This window comes from Salmo salar, chromosome ssa22, assembly GCF_905237065.1.
Source record: "Salmo salar chromosome ssa22, Ssal_v3.1, whole genome shotgun sequence".
Lineage (NCBI taxonomy): Eukaryota > Metazoa > Chordata > Actinopteri > Salmoniformes > Salmonidae > Salmo > Salmo salar.
Genome location: NC_059463.1, coordinates 5,516,602 through 5,536,424, shown reverse-complemented (window position 1 = coordinate 5,536,424; position 19,823 = coordinate 5,516,602). Strand labels below are relative to the sequence as shown.

Sequence of the window (19,823 nt, the reverse complement as noted above, 5' to 3'; positions counted from 1 at the left end):
GTCGTTAACAAACTATAGTTTTGGCAAGTCGGCTAGGACATCTACTTTGTGCATGACAAGTAATTTTTCCAACAACTGTTTACAGACGGATTATTTCACTGTATCAGAATTCCAGTGGGTCAGAAGTTTACATACACCAAGTTGACTGTGCCTTTAAACAGCTTGGAAAATTCCAGAAAATGATCTCATGGCTTTAGAAGCTTCTGATAAGCTAATTGACATAATTTGAGTCAATTGGAGGTGTACCTGTGGATGTATTTCAAGGACTTCCTTCAAACTCAGTGCATCTTTGCTTGACATCAAGAGAAAATCAAAAGAAATCAGCCAAGACCTCAGAAAATAAATTGTAGACCTCCACGTCTGGTTCATCCTTGGGAGCATTTCCAAACGCCTGAAGGTACCACGTTCATCTGTACAAACAATAGTAAGCAAGTATAAACACCATGGGACCACGCAGCCATCATACCGCTCAGGAAGGAGATGCCTTCTGTCTCAGAGATGAACGTACTTGGGTGCGAAATGTGCAAATCAATCCCAGAACAACAGCAAAGGACCTTGTGAAGATGCTGGTAGAAACAGGTACCCACGGTAAAACGAGTCCTATATCGACACAAACTGATTGGCCGCTCAGCAAGGAAAAAGCCACTGCTCCAAAACCACCATAAAAAAACCAGACTACGGTTTGCAACTTCCAATGGGGACAAAGATCATACTTTTTGGAGAAATGTCCTCTGGTCTAATGAAACAAAAATAGAACTGTTTGGCCATAATGACCATTGTTATGTTTGGAGGAAAAAGGGGGAGGCTTGCAAGCCGAAGAACACCATCCCAACCGTGAAGCACGCGTGTGGCAGCATCATGTTGTGGGGGTGCTTTGCTGCAGGAGGGACTGGTGCACTTCACAAAATAGATGGATGGCATCATGAGGTAGGAAAATGATGTGGATATATTGAAGCAACATCTCAAGACATCAGTCAGGAAGTTAAAGCTTGGTCGCAAATGGGTCTTCCAAATGGACAATGACCCCAAGCATACTTTCAAAGTTGTGACAAAATGGCTTAAGGACAACAAAGTCAAGGTATTGGAGAGGCCATCACAAAGCCCTGACCTCAATCCTATAGACATTGTGGGCAGAACTGAAAAAGCGTGTGCGAGCAAGGAGGCCTACAAACCTGACTCAGTTACACCAGCTCTGTCAGGAGGAATGGGCCAAAATTCACCCAACTTATTGTGAGAAGCTAGTGACAGGCTACTCGAAACGTTTGACCCATGTTAAACAATTTAAGGGAAACGCTACCAAATACTAATTGAGTGTAAACTTCTGACCCACTGGGAATGTGATGAAAGAAATAAAAGCTGAAATAAATCACTCTCTCTGCTGTTATTCTGTCATTTCACATTCTTAAAATGAAGTGTTGATCCTAACTGACCTAAGACAGGGCATTTTTACTAGGATTAAATGTCAGGAATTGTGAAAAACTGAGTTTAAATGTATTTGGCTAGGGTGTATGTAAACTTTCGACGTCAACTTTGTTAGTTTTCTTCCAGACCTAACAAAAAAAATTGGTAGTCTGATGTGAGTTGGCATTGACATGGAATCAGAACATCCCCCCCAAAAAAATATTTATGAACAATTGTAATAAAAAAAAAATCTAAAACCAGGGAAAATAAAACCATTTTGGGGGTGTGAATTCAATTGTACAACCCCCCTCCAGAGTTGTTTATTGATCTTTATTTTACCCAGGTATATAGGTAGAAAACAGTGTACAAGAGAAAGTAGTGCACTAAGGACCTGGAGTAGAGCTAGAGAAGGTTGGAGACCTCTGCATTAAATAGCAGGAAGGGACTTCATCACCCACTGGAGTCTTGAAGACAGAACCTCACCCAGACAGCTGCGTATGTCAGTGTGGTTAGACAGCCAAATCCTAATAGACCATAAAAATAGAATGCCATACTAGTTCTGGGACAGCTGAAGTTCTATCAAAGATATTTATTCTCCTTGTTCTGTGGTTGTACTCCACACACAACTTATTTAGATTTTCTAGGTAAGTGTAGACATACTGTAAATCAATATGATAGCCAATTTACAGCATCATTTTTTGTCTTTGGACCACAAAACGCCCAACAATCTTGTGTTGATAAATGTATCGACACTCAAGCTGTCCATGTTTGTGCAATGTTCCACATGCAGCATAACATTGGGCTGGGCAATATACCGTATTTTACTATATACCGGTATTGATACATGGAACAGTTTGGATTTTTTATTTACCTTCTATAACAGTAATTGAATGTCTGGTTTGTTAAATGTGATATTTTTTTTATTTGACCTTTTATTTAACTGGGCTTGTCAGTTAAGAACAAATTCTTATTTACAATGACGGCAGAGTTTAACATCCATTTTTATTGTTTACTTGCTACTGAAGTAATTTCTCTCCGCTCTCACTCGCTCTCCATGCCGATTTCCACACAGAGATAGCCCCGCCCCTTCACTCAAGGAGCGCATTTGTTGTTGCTCAACCATGAGACACTTGCGTTCAATCTGCATGGTCAATGCAGCACATGGAACAATGTTGACTACAATGCTGTCTCCACTTTGTTCCTTAGTATAAATCCACAAGCTATCTATAATTACACAATTATACTGAACAAAAAGAAAGACAACATGTAAAGTGTTAGTCCCATGTTTCATGAGCTGAAATAAATAAAAAGAATACCAGAAATATTCCATATGCCCAAAAAGCTTATTTCCCTCAAATTGTGTGCACAAATTTGTTTACATCCCTGTTAGTGAGCATTTTCCTTTGCAAAGATAATCCATCCACCTGACAACTGTGGCATATCAAGGAGCTGATTAAACAGCCTGGCCACTACATAGGTGCACCTTGTGCTGGGAACAATAAAAGGCCACTTTAAAAATGTGCAGTTATCACACAACAATGCCACAGATGTCTCAAGTTTTGAGGGAGCTTGCAATTGGCATGAATAAATGTCCTCCAGAGCTGTTGCATGTTCATTTCTCTACCATAAGCTGCATTCAACATTGTTTTAGAGAATCTGGCAGTACATCCAACCGGCATCACAAACACAGACCACGTGTAACCACGCCAGCCCCGGACCTCCACATCCGGCTTCTTCACCTGTCTGAAAACTGAAACTAAAACAGTGCATCCCGAATGGGTGGAGGAAGCAAACAATACACCAGGCCAGCTGCGATTTACACCTTGATAGCATTATTTTTTGGACTACCAAGAAATTTATTGGTGAACTATATTACTCATGCATTGATCTGCATCTACCCATTCTGCCAACAATGTCTTACTGTACGTCATGGAATTGAGTCAATTAGAACCTATTTTTAAAACCACTTATAAAATGTTGGTTTCGTAGCATAAACTGGGAATATGATGTGTTTTACTTACATGATTGTTAAATATCTGTATAGTTAAAACGCTGTCAGATCCACTTTAACTGTCTAAAATGTGCTAAATTCATTGCAGTTGTGCATTAGTTTCTTCTCATTTAAATCAAATTGCATTTGTCACATGCGCCGAATACAACAGGTACAACCTTAGTGAAATGCTTACTGACAAGCCCTTAACCAACAATGCAGTTAAGAAAATAATAAAAGTAAGGTAAGAATAACAAATGATTAAAGAGCAGCATTTAATAACAATAGCGGGGCTATATACAGGGGGTACCAGAGTCAATGTGCAGGGGCACCGGTGTCGAGGTAATATGTACATGTAGGTAGAGTTATTAAAGCGACTATGCATAGATAATAGAGTAGCAGCAGTGTTCCAGAGGGGAGGGTCAATTAAAATATTGTCTGGGTAGACATTTGATTAGATGTTCAGTAGTCTTATGGCTTGGGGGTAGAAGCTATTTTGATGCCTTTTGGACCAAGACTTGGCACTCCGGTACCTATTGCTGTGCAGTAGCAGAGAGAATAGTCTATGACTAGGGTGGCTGGGGTGTGACCATTTTTAGGGCCTTCCTCTGACACCGCCTGGTATAGAGGTTCGGGATGGCAGGAAGCTTGGCCCCAGGGATGTACTGGGACATAGACACTACCTTCTGTCGTGCCATGCGGTTGGAGGCCGAGCACTTGCCATACCTAGCAGTGATGCAACCCGGCAGGATGCTCTCGATGGTGCAGCTGTAGAACCCTTTGAGGGTATATGTTTTGTCGTGCCATCTTCACGACTATATTGGTGTGCTTGGACCATGTTAGTTTGTTGGTGATGTGGACGCCAAGGAACTAGAAGCTCTCAACCTGCTCCACTACAGCCCCAGCGATGAGAATGGGGCGTGCTCAGTCCTCTTTTTCCTGAAAGTCCACAATCATCTCCTTTGTCTTGATCACGTTGAGGGAGAGGTTGTTGTCCTTGCACAACACGGTCAGGTCTCACACCTCCTCCCTATAGGCTGTCTCATCGTCATCGGTCATCAGGCCTACCGCTGTTGTGTCATCAGCAAACTTAATGGTGGTGTTGGAGTCGTGCAGTCATGAGTGAAAAGGGAGTAGAGGAGGGGACTGAGCAACACACCCCTGAGGGCCCTCCTTATTGAGGATCATCGTTGCGGATGTGTTGTTACCTACCCTTACCACCTGGGGGCACGCCCATCAGGAAGTCCAGAATCCAGTTGCAGAGGGAGGTGTTTAGTCCCAGGGTCCTTAGCTTAGTGATGAGCTTTGAGGGCACTATGGTGTTGAATGCTAAGCTGTAGTCAATTAATAGCATTCTCACATAGGTGTTCCTTTTGTCCAGGTAGGAAAGGGCAGTGCGGAGTGCAATAGAGATTACATTATCTGTGGATCTGTTGGTCGGTATGCAAATTGGAGTGGGTCTAGGGTTTCTGGGATAATGGTGTTGATGTGAGCCATGACCAGCCTTTCAAAGCACTTCATGGCTACAGACGTGAGTGCTACGGGTCGGTAGTCATTTAGGCAGGTTACCTTAGTGTTCTTGGGCACGGGCACAATGGTGGTCTGCTTAAAACATGTTGCGATTACAGACTAGGACAGGGAGAGGTTGAAAATGTCAGTGAACACACTTGCCAGTTGGTCAGCGCATGCTCGGAGTTCACGTCCTGGTAATCCGTCTGGCCCTGCGGCCTTGTGAATAATAACCACAATAATAACCTGTCTAAAGGTCTTACATCGGCTTCGGAGAGCGTGATCACACAGTCTTCCAGCTGATGCTCTCATGCATGTTTCAGTGTTACATGCCGCGAAGCAAGCATAGAAGTAGTTTAGCTCGTCTGGTAGGCTTGTGTTACTGGGCAGCTCTCGGCTGTGCTTCCCTTTGTGGTCTGTAATAGTTTGCAGGCCCTGCCACATCCGACGAGCGTCAGAGCTGATGTAGTACGATTCGATCTTAGTCCTGTTTTGAAGCTTTTCCTGTTTGATGGTTCGTCGAAGAGCATAGCGGGATTTCTTATAAGCTTCTGGGTTAGAGTCCCGCTCCTTGAAATCGGAAGCTCTAGCCTTTAGCTCAGTGCGGATGTTGCCTGTGGCTTCTGGTTGGGGTATGTACGTACGGTCACTATGAGGAAGACATCCTCGATGCACTTATTGATGAAGACAGTGACTGATGTGGTGTACTCCTCAATGCCATCTGAGGAATCCCGGAACATATTCCAGTCTCTGCTAGCCAAACAGTCCTGTAGTTTAGCATCTGCTTCATCTGACCACTTTTTTATAGACCGAGTCACTGGTGCTTCTGCTTTAATTTTTGCTTGTAAGCTGGAATCAGGAGGATAGAATTATGGTCAGATTTGCCAAATGGAGGGAGAGCTTTGTACATGTCTCTGTGTGTGGAGAAAAGGTGGTCTAGAATTTCTTTCCCTCCGGTTGCACATTTAACATGCTGATAGCATGCTATTTAGTGGTTAGCTTCTTCCAAAGTCAAGCATATTGCTTGGTAACAGTAAAGAATCCCCTCCCGGATTAAGAGCTTTGCTGTCTACTATTTCTTTTGTGCAGAAAAATGTAACAAACATTTTTTTGTTATTTGTATAAATATGAGCTGGGTGGTCTGTCCTGCAAATACTTTAGGTCAGAGATGCACTCATTAGCATTTAGTTAGCATGCTCTATGACATTTTATATGTATTTGTTAGCATTGCTAACCTTCGGAGTACAAAGGCTCAGAGGGGTTTGTAACCTGTTAGGGCTAGGGGGCAGTATTGACACGGCTGGATAAAAAACGTACCCGATTTAATCTGGTTACTACTCCTGCCCAGTAACTAGAATATGCATATAATTATTGGCTTTGGATAGAAAACACCCTAACGTTTCTAAAACTGTTTGAATGGTGTCTGTGAGTATAACAGAACTCATATGGCAGGCCAAAACCTGAGAAGATTCCATGCAGGAAGTGGCCTGTCTGACAATTTCTTCCCCTTCTTGATTATCTCTATCCATTACAAAGGATCTCTGCTGTTACGTGACACTTCCTACGGCTCCCATGGGCTCTCAGAAGGCGGCAAAAAGCTGAATCGTGGCTTTGCAGGCTCTGGCTGAAAAAAAGTAGCGCATTTGGGTAGTGGCTGGTTACAGTACTGTGAGACTCAGGCACGTGCCCGCGTCGACCTAATGCTTTGTTTTCTTTCCTCTGTTTACCTAAACGCAGATTCCCGGTCGGAATATTATCGCTTTTTTTAACGAGAAAAATCGCATAAAAATGGATTTTAAACAGCGGTTGACATGCTTCGAAGTACGGTAATGGAATATTTAGAATTTTTTTGTCACGAATTGCGCCATGCTCGTGACCCTTATTTACACTTCGGATAGTGTCTTGAACGCACGAACAAAACGCTGCTGTTTGGATATAACTATGGATTATTTTGGACCAAACCAACATTTGTTATTGAAGTAGCAGGCCTGGGAGTGCATTCTGACTAAGAACATCAAAGGTAATCAAACTTTTGTAATAGTAAATCGGAGTTTGGTCAGGGCTAAACTTGGTGGTGTCTAAATGGCTAGCCGTGATGGCTGGGCTATCTACTCAGAATATTGCAAAATGTGCTTTCACCGAAAAGCTATTTTAAAATCGGACACCTCGATTGCACAAAGGAGTTCTGTATCTATAATTCTTAAAATAATTATGTTTTTTGTGAACGTTTATCGTGAGTAATGTAGTAAATTCACCGGAGGTTTGCGGGGGTATGCTAGTTCTGAACGTCACATGCTAATGTAAAAAGCTGGTTTTTGATATAAATATGAACGTGATTGAACAAAACATGCATGTATTGTATAACATAATGTCCTAGGTGTGTCATCTGATGAAGATCATCAAAGGTTAGTGCTGCATTTAGCTGTCTTCTGGGTTTTTGTGACATTATATGCTAGCTTGAAAAATGGGTGTCTGATTATTTCTGGCTGGGTACTCTGCTGACATAATCTAATGTTTTGCTTTCGTTGTAAAGCCTTTTTGAAATCGGACAGTGTGGTTAGATTAACGAGAGTCTTGTCTTTAAAATGGTGTAAAATAGTCATATGTTTGAAAAATTGAAGTAATAGCATTTATAAAGGTATTTGAAAATCGCGCCACGGGATTACAATGGCTGTTGCGTAGGTGGGACGATTTCGTCCCGCCTAGCCCAGAGAGGTTAAAAAAGCGCCCCTTGTGTTCAGTGCCAGTATTACCGGATATGCCGGTATGGCACAAGGTCGGTTTGAAGATAACAATTTGGATACCACCCAGGCCTAACACTCCCTCACGCACACACAGGTATGAACTGCATGCACCTCTCTCACATGCAGACACCGTTATGCATGCATGCACGCGCACACGCTCTCATGCATCATGACAAAAATATGCCAAAAGTTAGGCTAGTTAACCTCTTACATCTAGACGTTCCGCTAGCGGAACACCTGCTCCAATATCCAATGATGGGCGTGGCGCGAAATACAAATTCCTCTAAAATCCGAAAACTTCAATTTTTCAAACATATGACTATTTTACACCATTTTAAAGACAAGACTCTCGTTAATCTAACCACACTGTCCGATTACAAAAAGGCTTTACAGCGAAAGCAAAACATTTGATTATGTCAGCAGAGTACCCGGCCAGAAATAATCAGACTACCCATTTTTCAAGCTAGCATATAATGTCACAAAAAACAAAACCACAGCTAAATGCAGCACTAACCTTTGATGATCTTCATCAGATGACAACCCTAGGACATTATGTTATACAATGCATGCATGTTTTGTTCAATCAAGTTCATATTTATATCAAAAACCAGCTTTTTTACATTAGCATGTGACGTTCAGAACTAGCATACCCCCCCCAAACCTCCGGTGAATTTACTAAATTACTCACGATAAACGTTCACAAAAAACATAACAATTATTTTAAGAATTATAGATACAGAACTCCTCTATGCACTCGATATGTCCGATTTTAAAATAGCTTTTCGGTGAAAGCACATTTTACAATATTCTCAGTAGATAGCCCAGCCATCACGGCTAGCCATTTAGACACCGACCAAGTTTAGCCCTGACCAAAATCAGATTTACTATTAGAAAAGTTTGATTACCTTTGATGTTCTTCATCAGAATGCACTCCCAGGACTGCTACTTCAATAACAAATGTTGGTTTGGTCCAAAATAATCCATCGTTATATCCAAATAGCGGCGTTTTGTTCGTGCGTTCCAGACACTATCCGAATGGTAAATAAGGGCCGTGCGCATGGCGCATTTCGTGACAAAAGATTTCTAAATATTTCATTACCGTACTTCGAAGCATGTCAACCGCTGTTTAAAATCAATTTTTATGCCATTTTTCTCGTAAAAAAGCGATAATATTCCGACCGGGAATCTGCGTTTCGATAAATAGAGGGAAAAACAGAAAGACGGGGGCGGCCAGTGCACACGCCTAAGCCCACTGTCCCCTGATCGGCCACTTGACAAACGCGATAATGTGTTTCAGCCAGGGCTTTGAATTACGTCATTCAGCTTTTTGCCGCCTTCTGAGAGCCCATTGGAGCCGTAGGAAGTGTCACGTAACAGCAGAGATCCTTTGTAATGGATAGAGATGGCAAAGAAGTTCAAGAAATGGTCAGACAGGGTACTTCCTGTACAGAATCTTCTCAGGTTTTGGCCTGCCAAATGAGTTCTGTTATACTCACAGACACCATTCAAACAGTTTTAGAAACTTTGGAGTGTTTTCTATCCAAAGCTAATAATTATATGCATATTCTCGTTTCTGGGCAGGAGTAATAATCAGATTAAATCGGGTACGTTTTTTATCCAGCCGTGAAAATACTGCCCCCTAGCCATAACAGGTTAAAATGTACAATATTGTTGCTTAATTCAAACAAATGTTTAACCATTCACACTCCTAGCGTAGTCATAACATGTCCAATCCCCCAAAACGGCCAACAGCTGTAGCCAAATCTTATTGACATTTATTTTTTTGTATGTATATACATACATACATACATATATATTTTTTCTTCTTTTTTAAACAAATTCTTATTTACAATGACGGCCTAAGAACAGTGGGTTAACTGCCTTGTTCAGGGGTAAAACAACAGATTTTTACCTTGTCAGCTCGGGGATTCGATCTTGCAACCTTTTGGTTACTGGCCCTACGCTCTAATCACTAGGCTACCTGCTGCCCCAAATCTCACAATGGATTTATTGCATGCTTTTGTTTGGACATCTTGTGACTGAAATACCAGATCTAATAGTGATGACTGATGATCCAGTTTCTCTCCGCCTCGATACCGGTTCCTGTCTTCTCCCAGTGAGTGTTTTGCTGCCTCAAGCCTCTCCTTTGCAGCACAAACCAGCTTTCCTTCCAACCTCGTTATGCGATAAAAGTACATGTTGAATAAAATAATGTCACGACAGGCCTGACTGAAACAGCTAATGTCTATAAACGTACCAAATGTCAACAAAATAAAATACACTAGACAAGGTGGGATCTTTTTCTGCCTGTAAAATTATTTTATGTGCAAATATTTACATAATAACCATCATACCGAAGTAACTTGGAGTCACGCGATGATATGTTGTGGGGTCCTCCCCCCACGACTTGGGAAAGTATGCAGTTTATTAGGCTACAAATTACAGATTAAATAAGTGATGAACGTCACAGGGTGGTGAAAGTGCACAGTGATGAGCTTGATGCTCCTTTCCAATAAATATCGAGGGTCTTATTCTGGTGACATGATGATCGATTCTTGACTGCAGTTTTTGACAAAAAAAATTATCTTGCTACTTTGTCCATAACAATGTCATCATGTAGGCTATACCTGCACTGTATCTGTGAGCTGTTGGCTAGAGCGCATGTGCCAAGACCAGAGTGGGAACAGTCGCTATATAACGCAACCTTTTTTGGGATAAAACCATCAGTAGAATTGAAAATGCGATGGAAACCCGTGTAACTTGTATTTTTTAATTCAGTACATGGGAATTTAACCACTACATCATCACGCACAGCCTTTCATCTGCAAAAAGTACATTTGATGGAAACATCTTGTGGGACAATGTGCATATTGTTTTCATACAGATTTTAGAATATTCACATTAAAATTTGTCATCAATTGGATGTAAGTCGAGATACTGACAGTAATGACAGGTCTGATCCAGTCTGGACCCACAGCCATGCAACCAACACACACACGTCCAATGTAAAGCTGGACCCAGAGCCCTGCAACCAGTCACCTATTCCCTCCCAGCCTCAAGTTCTGATCAATTATTTACATCTAGCAAGCAGTGGAAGGATTATATACATCTAGCAAGGCGTGGAGGGAAAGACAGCGAGAAGGAGAGAGATACAGATAAATAGAGGGGGTAGATAGAAGGAGAGGGAGGGAGAGGGTGAATAGAGAGGGGGAAAGAGGAGAAAGAGAGAAGCAGCAGTAGCACCAGCTCTGTGCTCAGGCAAAGATCTATAAATATCTCTTCACATCTCTCTAGAAAAAGCCACCATCTCCACTGCCGCTGCAAACACAGAAGCAGATCTCAGGTAGGCAAACTGATGAGTAGGGATAGGGTTCTATGGCTGTGAATCTACCCCAAGATTTTATCCGGATCAACAAGGTATAGAAACAGTTGCATTTTTAAGCCAACTTCCTGCAATTCTACAGTTGCATTTTTAAGCCAACTTCCTGCAATTCTACAAATTTATCCATGGAGCAGAGACTTTTTTTCTTCTGTTTTTAATGCTGATTTCCTGCAATTATTCCCATTTTGCAATGCAGCTGAGAGAAAAATGCAGTTTTAAAGCAAGTTCGATGGAATTCAATGAATTTTGCCATGGCTTATGCTGTGTTCTTTGCTCAAACATAACAACATTATGATTTTTAGTTCTCAGATAGATAGGATACTGAGTGTACAAAACATTAGGACACTTGCTCTTTCCATGACAGACTGACCAGGTGAATGCTATGATCCCTTATTGATGTCACTTGTTAAATCCACTTCAAAATCAGTGTAGATGAAGGGGAGGAGACAGGTTAAAGAAGAGGTTTTAAGCCTTGAGACATGGATTGTGTATGTGTGCCATGCAGAGGTAGAATGGGCAAGACAAAATATGTAAGTGCCTTTGAATAGGGTAGAACAGAATGAGATGACTCATCACTGGAATCACAATTACTCAGGGCTATCAAATCACCATCTCAAAAAATAATATTTATGATATACTCCATCTATAGATATATTTCATCTATAGGCCTATCAATTGTATGTCTAATCTAGACAAACCCGTTCATGTATTATAATTTTTTTTCTTCCTGTGGCTAGATAACATGGTACAAACTAAGGATAGAAAATCGAATGTCTCTTGAGCCTTTTCATGTTCCAATAAAAAAAAAGTAGGCAGCTCCCACCACACTGCCGCTTCATTAGGAGCAGACTGTTGAATCAATGGTTCACCTATCGAAGACAAGCCTGTTCCTAAAACCACACAAGCTATTCTCTAAAAACCACAGGCCCCACCCATAACATTCTGACACCAATTTACTATATGCTGCTGCTGCACAGAGAGTGAGCAGCGTACATTCATCTGCACTACATGCTTTTCCTATCCAAGCTCTCTTATGTGCTCATTAGGCAAGATGAGTTGAGGGAGGGGGGGACTGAAGTTGGCTACATTAACTAATCTAATAGACCATGCTATTCTGTGATATTCAAACCAGGTTGTTGAGTACTGTTAGTTTAGGCTGTATAGTATATGATGGGTATTTGATCCACTTACAACTAAGAGTATTTTAATAGTGCTTCCCAAAACATGTAGGCTCAGGCTGAGGCTATATTTCCAGTAAAGCTTTCAATCTCTCCCACAACACAGTTCCTAGTACACTGTATGATATGTAGGGTATCCAACAAAGCATCCAGAAATCAACTATTCTCCCAAAAATACAGGTAGAGGGGCAATGACTAACACACACACACACAGTGCTTGGCACTGTGCATATGTTCAGACCATAACAAGATATAACTACACTTCCATACAGCCGTTACAAAGTAGTTTGTGTAAAGCATAGCACAGTGACTTGGAAGACAACACGTCCTCTAAACTTCCATGTCTAGTTGCAGGGGGTTGATTTGAATTGAACAAAAATGCTCCGTTATTAAATGAAATAAATGTTTTGCTCCGTGAAGTAATCCAATGTGTTCGCCACCATCTTGTCTATTTCAAATCTTCTCTCATTGATTGAGGTGGGTGTCCACCCCAAGTGCCGCATGTCAAGACACCGACCCTACCGTTATGCTCGTTTACACTGCAAAACACGGCGTTCGGAATGCAATCATGTTTACATTAAAGACACTGTGGAGCCGACACAAAATATGGGTCGGAAAACTTTCCTCAATGCAGGAATGGGATATGCCACTGTCAAGTTAACTTCATCCACAAGGACACACGGACACATCGAGAAGATTGAAATACTGCTCGTTTTCCAGGAAAACTGCCCTCTTCGTCATAATGCTAACTATCAGCAGCCACCGCAGCCATTTTGGAATGGCAGTGTCAGCCAATCAGCTCATTTGTTGTTCAACCCAACATGTAATTTCATAATGGCTGCTGTGGCTACTGTTAGTTAACATGAGGACAAAAGGGCAGTTTTCAGGGAAAACTAGCAGTATTTAAAGAGCAGTGTTGATTAAAGGTACGATTTGGAGTACAGTGGCATAAACCTTCCCTGCATAGAGGTACATTTTCCAACCCATATCCCACACCAGCTCCATTGTCTTAATGTAGCCATGATTGAGTTCAGACTTCAGTGCATCTCAATGTAAAATAGCTTCACGATAGGGTCGGTATCTTCTGGCAAGAACATTAGGTACACTAGCTAGTTAGTTAGCTAATTTACAGTGGTTGGTAGAATATAGAATAAACTCTCGTTTACCGTTTAGATGAGTCTTCTCTCAATGAAAGCTTCTTCGATGTTTTTTTCCCGAGTTGAAGGCTGCTAACGCGTTAGTTACTGCTGGTACACAGACAGGCTAACATTAGTGTAGGGTAGGCTAGCAGCTGCTAGTGCAGTGCTGAGTTCCCAAATGTTTAACGTTAGCTAGCTAAACGGACAGCTCACACTGACAATACGCAGCAACCAAGTTAGCCTTTTCTTCTTATCTAACGGTAACGTTAACTTAGCTGTCAAACAAGGTGTCAGCTCACCTGCTCCTTTTGCTAGCTACAACGTTAGCTAACGTAACAACAAATTCGATTTAAAAAAAATATCGATGACAAGATCATGGGTTATGAGCCAATTTAAGAAATGCCGATATGTATGCGGTTCGTTAGTGATACCGCTTGTCAACCACCCTCCGAATGGTTTACCCAATGCTAACTAATAATGGTAACAATAAATCGCTAGCTAATTAGTAACGTTGGCTCCATGGCTAACCAAAGGCTGAGTTGGCTCACGGTGAAAGCCACTGCACTGTCAAACGCTATCGACTCAAAACCGCACACACGTGAGAGGTATCTACATCGAACGTTGAAGATTAAATCAGAGAGAAAGCATCCAATAACTTCTAAAACGAAAATAACGAGAACCTTATACTTTAGATAAAATAAAGAAAACGAGATTCCCTTCAGCTCCGGCTTCCAATACTGTGTGATCGCGACCCGCAATTCGGGGTGTTCCTGCATGTAGGCGTTCCTGCACTTGCAGGAACGCCCCCCCCTCGCAGTTCCTGCGTGACTGCCTTTACCCTCGAACACTTCTTCCTCTTCCACTGTATTATGGCGGCCCACAAACAAATGTTATGGGTGCATGCCGCCACCTACTCTATTTTGTAGGATGAATTCGTTACACTTTGAAAAATTGCCCTACCAACTAACCCTGTACCCATTAAAACCGCACCACTATTCCACATATTATCTGATCCTACTCCAGGCCGGCAGCCTGGGAGGACGGGTCACTATCATTCAAAACATCTTGTAACTCTTATTCTTCCCAGCTCTGCAGATTTTGCTGTGAGGAGGCAGAGTCATAGATCATTTATTTTGGTACTGTCCATATGTAGCTCGTTTTTGGTCACAGGCCTAGGAATGGCTGAAGAATTGCAGATAGCAATACTGGGTGATTTTAAAAGTCATAGTCAATCGATCAATAATATAATAATTATTTTAGCAAAAATGTTTATCTTTAATTTACAATCTGTATAAGCTATGAGAATAGAAAGGTACAGTACTTTTGTGAAGCAGCAGAGTTGAAAAATATATGGCAAATAGAAAACCAATATGGATGGTGTTAAGAAATAGGGAGGGGTTGAATGGAGCTGAAGGGTGGGACTAATAACAACAAGATAACAAATGTAAAACATATGGTGTCTGTAAAATGTACACTGCCGTTCAAAAGTTTGGGGTCACTTAGAAATGTCCTTGTTTTTGAAAGAAAACCTTTTTTTTTTGTCCATATAAATAACATCAAATTGATCAGAAATACAGTGTAGACATTGTTAATATTGTAAATGGCTATTGCAGCTGGAAACGGCAGATTTTTTTTTATGGAATATCTACATAGTAGGCGTACAGAGGCCCATTATCAGCAACCATCACTCCTGTGTTCCAATGGCACGTTGTGTTAGCTAATCCAAGTTTATCATTTTAAAAGGCTAAATGATCATTAGAAAACCCTTTTGCAATTATGTTAGCACAGCTGAAAACGAAGCTGAAGAAGCAATAAAACTGGCCTTCTTTAGACTAGTTGAGTATCTGGATCATCAGCATTTGTGGGTTTGACTACAGGCTCAAAATGGCCAGAAACAAAGACGTTTCTTCTGAAACTCGTCAGTCTATTCTTGTTCTGAGAAATGAAGGCTATTCCATGCGAGAAATTGCCAGGAAACTGAAGATCTCGTACAACGCTGTGTACTACTCCCTTCACAGAACAGCGCAAACTGGCCCTAACCAGAATAGAAAGAGGAGTGGGAGGCCCCGGTGCACAACTGAGCAAGAGGACGAGTACATTAGAGTGTCTAGTTTGAGAAACAAATGCCTCACAAGTCCTCAACTGGCAGCTTCATTAAATAGTACCCGCAATTGAGACATCTATGGCATTGTGTTGTGTGACAACTGCACATCTTAGAGTGGCCTTTTGTTGTCCCCAGCACAAGGTGCACGTGTGTAATGATCACGCTGTTTAATTAGCTTCTTGATATGCCACACCTGTCAGGTGAATGGATTATCTTGGCAAAGAAGAAAGCTCACTAACAAGGATGTAAACAAATTTGTGTCAAATTTCTGGGATATTTTATTTCAGCTCATGAAACATGGGACCAACAGGTTTGTATGTAGACCTACTGATAGCTAGCTGTAGTTCTATCTAGTAAACTCTTTAGGTAACAGTGATCTTTAGGTGATCACTGAAAAGTACATTTCCTGAAGAAAATGTGGTGTGTTTGCTAGCATGTTATAAAGCATGTATGGTTTTGAAATATGTTATAGTAGTGCTAATGTCTGCAGTAGTAATGGTGGTGACTGGTTTTAGTTGAAAAAGTAGATAGATGAAAAGTTAGGGTAGCCTGAAAATATGAAAGTTGGTTTGGTGTCTCTAACTTTAATGGTTCAAGAGTTACTGTTTGTGGGTTATTTCATGCAGATGTATGCACATTTATTTAATCATAATTGATAAAAGTGTTAAAGAATTTGAAGTTAGGATAGCCTGAACATGTGAAAGTTGGTTTAGTGTCTCTAGCTTGAACGGTTCAAGAGTTACTGTTGGTTGGTTATTTTATGCGAATTTCTGCAAATTTACACTACCGGTCAAAAGTTTTAGAACACCTACTCATTCAAGTTTTTTTTGTTTTTTTTAACTATTTTCTATATCGTAGAATAATAGTGAAGACATCAAAACCATGAAATAACATATATGGAATCATGTAACCAAAAAAGTGTTTGAGAAAGTATTTGAGGTTCTTCCAATAGCCGCCCTTTGCCTTGATGACCGCTTGGCACACTCTTGGCATTCTCTCAATCAGCTTCACCTGAAATGCTTTTCCAACAGTCTTGAAGGAGTTCCCATATATGCTGAGCACTTGTAATAATAACAAGATGGTAACTTTACAAGTATAGTTGTGGAGCTTGCTAAAGCTCTTTAAAAGTATTTTTGTGGTAGAAGTTTAAAACATTTTACTTTACTATTTAACACCCTAGAATTGATTGACACACCGGTGCATCCATCTAAGTTACATAACAAAAAAATCCCCATTAAAATCTGTCGGTTTAAGCTAGATATCTGTTTTTTTGCATTAGATGTGTCTCAATCAGAGGAGGATGGTGGGAGGAGCTATAGGAGGACGGGCTCATTGTAATGGCTGGAATGGAATTTTTGGAACAGTATCAAACACTTCTAACACATGGAAACCACTCTGTTCCAATGGTTCCTTTCCAGCCATTAAAATTAGCCCCTCCTCCAATAGCTCCTCCCACCAGCCTCCACTGGTCTCAATCACCCACATCTGCCAATGATGCACTTCCGCATCTGCGGTTTAAAGGTGGTAGAGCTAGAGCAGTGTTTGTCAGACCATGAGACATCCCGAAAATCGGTCTTCTCACAAAAACGTCTGTAGCGTCTGAAAGGTTTGACTTATAAACTATTATGCTTTACGACCCCCAAAAGTGTCAGAAGTCAGTACCATCAATGTGCCAACTTCTGTTTGGTAGCGTCCGAACCATTTGGGCTACAAAATAATGGGACCCCAATAAGGGGAGATTCTCACGAACATGATGGTGTTCTCCATTTTGCTTTACGTACCAGTTTTTTTTAAATGAATGGAAGTATAAAGGTAGTTTTGTGCCTACCCCAAAAATGTGTTAAATATGTGTAAAATGTTTTTTTTTTTTATATCCCCTAGATTTAGGACAGACACTTCAAAACCTTGTTTCTTTAGATTTTTTGGTTTTACTGTCCTTTTTGCCATTTATGAATGTTATTGAAAGCGTTTCTATGGGCTTTAGAACTAAAGACCAAAATCTATATTTTATCAAATAGTTTTTTTATATTTTATTTTGATACCTAAAGGGGTCTTAAAATTGCAAATCAAATAGCTAAATGACCAGTAGTTGTGTTCAGTGGTTGTGGTCTTTAGTGGTCAGTAGTTGAGTGGTTGTGGTCCTTAGTTTAGTGGTCAGTAGTTGTGGTCAGTAATTGTTTAGTTGTGGTCAGTAGTTGTGTTCAGTAGTGGTTAGTAGTTTATATAAGTAGGTGTATGATCAGTAGTTGTGTGGTTGTGATCAGTAGTTTTGGTTAGTAGTTGTGGTCAGTAGTTGTGTGGTTGTGGTAATTAATTGTGGTTAGTAGATGTGGCCAGGTGGTTGTGGTCAGCAGTTGTGGTGGTCAGTAGTTATGGTGATTAGATGTGTGGTCAGAAGTTGTGTGATTGTGGTCAGTAGTTGTGTGGTTGTGGTCACTAGATGTGGTCAGAAGTTGTGTGGTTTTGGTCAGTAGTTGTGTGGTCAGAAGTTGTGTGGTTGTGGTCAGAAGTTGTGATTGTGGTCAGTAGTTGTGGTCAGTAGTGGTGTGGTTGTGGTCAGTAGTTGTGGTTGTGGTCAGTAGTTGTGGTCAGTAGTTGTGTGGTTGTGGTCAGTGGTTGTGGTCAGTAGTTGTGTATAGCTAGTCATGCTAGCTAGCAACACTTTTAGCACTCTGTAACTATATTAATAACAACAATAAAACTCTGAAAGTTACGTGTTTCGATAGTCTCACATCCCCTTATAACAATATCTTCAGCATTAACCTTGGGACGTTTTATTTATTTCACGTTACGGACTTCTACAAAGGAGTAATCTGCAACCCGTACCTTTCTCTCTCAGTGTTTTCTCAGACTGAGGAGAGCGGGAGCTATGGGTAGTACCAGGGTGTTAGTAGGTGACGTAAGCACCCAGATAAAATAAAATAAATTTAATGAAACAAAACCTGAAGATGTTAACATCATTCAGCTACTGTAGCTGCCTACCTAACATCAACAGGCATCACCAGTAGCGCAATAATTAAAATTAGAAACCAAAAGTAAAGTTCCTGGCGATCTGACTCCCCCCTTCTGTCTGAACTTGGAATATTCCTGTTCGCGGGCTTTGGCCACTGACCCTCAACCTGATTGTTCTGTTCTGCGTTGTGTACTATTGTAATAATTTGAAGTTTGCTGGAATAACCATTTTAACTCTACTACACTCACCCCTTCTTGATTTCAGCAAACTTTAAGACATAAGGTAAGAGTTCTTCCTCCACAGGGGTAACCTTGACCAAGAGTCGTCCAGAAGGACAGCAAAGAGACTTTGCCAGGTAGAAATATGCCCATATACATACAACCTATGACCCCCTAATAAAGTATTTCTCATTTCCTTAATCTATCCTCTGGCTTCTGTGTCACTGGGGTACTGTCACTTCAACAAAAGTTGATAAGGCTTGAATCAGGGCGGCTAGATGCTGTCTTTTGTCCGTCTCAGCAATCACTTGACTCATTGACTCTAAAAGTCTTCTGACAGGCTTCACAACTCTTCCAGTTCGAGTTCTCAAAGTGCCTTCACTTGGTCTCAGGACTGTATCAGTGAGCTCAGACGTCTGGCTGTTTCTGCGCTCTACCTCTCTCTGGTTACTCATTCTCTTCTTAGTAGATCTTATGCATACAGAGCCGCTGACTGATGAACTTCTACTGCTGATGCCATCTAGACTGCTCACTGACGTTGCTTTTCTACTTGTGTCATCTTCAGAAGGATCACTTGAATCATCACCAGGCATCATTGAGGAGCTTCCTGTGCTTGATTTAGCTGCTTGTCCTGAGATCATGTCCTTCGCTGGGCTTTGAGGCGCAGCTTCTCTCATGTTCACGCCATCTTCCGGTCCCGAAGATTTTTGACCTTCAGCTTCCGTGGGCCCCTCAGGGTTCTGGCCCTCGAGAATCCAGACAGCAGTCCTTCGATCCTCTGAATCCTCATCCACATCGAATACCGGTCTTTCGTCACCGCTGTCTGCGTTTATGTCCTCCTCTGAAGCAGTAGAGGCTACTGTGGACATCTCGTCTGTCTGTCCCACCGGCAGGAAGTTCACTGGCAGTATGAAGTTTCGATGAACTACTTTACTCTTCTTGGTAGTAGGATCTTCGACTCTGTAGATGTGCACAGACGGGTCTTTCGATGTGATCACATAGACCGTTGAATCCCACAAGTCGGCAAGTTTACCTTTTCCTCTTTCCTTTCGGTTTGCCAAGAGAACTCGGTCCCCAATCTCCAGGGCAGTACCCTTCACTCTCTTGTTATACTGCCTTGCTTGCTTTTTCTGAGCTTCAGTGGTGTTGGCCTGAGCGATCCTGACAGCCTCTCGCAGGTCCTTTTGGAACGAGTCAACATACTC

General features: G+C 41.4%; 1 protein-coding gene across 13 annotated transcripts in view; it reads right to left on the bottom strand.

Moving 5' to 3' along the window:
- Positions 1 to 19,823, bottom strand: part of r3hdm2 (R3H domain containing 2) — a 117,417-nt gene that overhangs the window by 90,867 nt on the left and 6,727 nt on the right. For 7 of the 13 annotated variants that reach the window (XM_014165956.2, XM_014165957.2, XM_014165961.2 and 4 more), the window contains exon 1: positions 13,371 to 14,123. The exons of 1 other annotated variant lie outside the window; for it this stretch is intronic. The gene's annotated coding sequence lies outside the window, so the exon portion shown is untranslated. Of the gene's footprint in view, positions 1 to 13,370; positions 14,125 to 19,823 lie in introns of those variants that run through there. 5 more of the 13 variants (XM_014165963.2, XM_014165960.2, XM_014165950.2 and 2 more) reach the window with 4 other exon arrangements.